This window comes from Otolemur garnettii, unplaced genomic scaffold (assembly GCF_000181295.1).
Source record: "Otolemur garnettii isolate 467f Iridium unplaced genomic scaffold, OtoGar3 scaffold00018, whole genome shotgun sequence".
NCBI lineage: Eukaryota > Metazoa > Chordata > Mammalia > Primates > Galagidae > Otolemur > Otolemur garnettii.
In genome coordinates, this window is record NW_003852413.1 from 26,355,770 (window position 1) to 26,357,523 (window position 1,754).

Here is a 1,754-nt window from a genome sequence, read left to right on the forward strand (position 1 = left end):
CAGTTTTTGGCTGGGGCTGGGTTTGAACCCACCACCTCTGGCATATGGGGCCGGTGCCCTACTCCTTTGAGCCACAGGTGCCGCCCAATGCTGTGCTATTTTTTTTTGTTGCAGTTTGGCCGGGGCAGGGTTCAAACCTGCCACCCTTGGTATATGGGGCCAGTGCCCTACTCACTGAGCCATAGGTGCCGCCCCAAAGCAGGTAATTTTTCACTTGGTTTGTAAGTAAGCAGCACACAGAGATTTCTTGTCAGACTTTCTTGATCCAGGGTATCTAAACTATCTATTGCTTCTCTTCCTTATGCATTTGAAAGATCACAAGTCTCCAACTTCTGCCTAATGCAGGAAGTCTCTGGGTTACAAATGGGATAGGTTATGTAGGTTTTCTTAAGTTGAACTTGTATGTAAGTCGAAACAGGTACATCTACCTACTCTGCCTCTGTTCGTAAGTGTGAGTTGTACGTAGTTTGGATGTTTGTAACTCAGGGGCTGCCTGTATGAGACAGGCAGAGTTAGCCAGCAAGCTTCTGCATCACAGCTCACACTTTGGTTTTCTCTGGAACTTCATCCTAGGCACTTCCCACCCAGGTATTATATGAGGCAATCACTAATAAGTACTGAACTGAATACCCCTGTCTTTAAGTGGAAACAAGGGGGTGTCTCATCCATTACAACTAAATTCTGGGTGGGCTGGCCCTTTTCCAGAATCTCATTTGTAGACCCTGAACATGTCTGCCAAGATTTATCTGCAAGCCCCCAGGGGAACAGAAACGAAAGTGATCTGCATTAAAAATGAAAATAACTGAAGACGACAAACTGAGCTTTAGAAGCAGCTGGAGAGATTTACTGGGCTTCTCAGCAAGACTGGATGGCAATGATGCCACAGGACAGCCATCGATTCTTAACAATGAAGAATTTGTATTGATCTTCTTCTACCCGGAAAGGTTAAACACTAGAGTACAAAGTGGGAGAGGATCTGGAGATTTGAATGGCAAGAATACTAATACCCTCTAGACCAGGGAGGCTCCCCCTTCCTTGGATGCTACTGTAGGTACCTATGAGAGCTGTAAACAAAGCACCTACCAAAGATGAAATTTTGATTGATGGGAGACAAGAGTCCTGAATTCTAATTAAAATTGATGTGATTTTGGGGGACTCTATTCTACAGATTTCCACCTTTTCTTTTCTTTTTTTTTTTTTGGACCCTTTGACTTGCCTAGGATAGGGGCAAGTAGGTAGTGGGGCACTTATATTTGCCTTTTTCCTACTTGTTCTTGACTGATGAGCAATTCAAACAAAGGCATGGGGGAAAAATCCCTATATGTCTCTGAAAAAGAACTTCAGTAGGAATCTTTTTTTTTTTGAGACAGAGTCCCACTTTGTCAACCTCAGTAGGTGCTATAGTGTCATAGCTCACAGCAATGTCAAACTCTGGGGCTCAAGTGATTCTCTTGCCTCAGCCTCTCAAGTAGCTGGGACTATAGTTGTCTGCCACAATGTCCGGCTAGCTTTTTTTTTTAAGAGATGGAGTCTTGGCTTGGCGCCTGTGGCTCAAGTGGCTAAGGTACCAGCCACATACACCTAAGGTGGCGGGTTTGAATCCAGCCCGGGCCCACCAAACAACGATAGCTGCAACCAAAAAATACGTTGTGGCAGGTGCCTGTGATCCCAGCTACTTGGGAGGCGGAGGCAGGAGACTCGCTTGAGCCCAGGAGTTGGAGGTTGCTGTGAGCTGTGATGCCATGGCACTCTAC

General features: G+C 45.7%; 1 protein-coding gene across 1 annotated transcript in view; it reads right to left on the reverse strand.

The window, feature by feature from the left end:
- The window catches only part of SKAP1 (src kinase associated phosphoprotein 1), a gene marked incomplete at its 5' end in the record, with an annotated part of 275,060 nt that overhangs the window by 25,819 nt on the left and 247,487 nt on the right, over window positions 1-1,754 (reverse strand). The window lies entirely within an intron of this gene.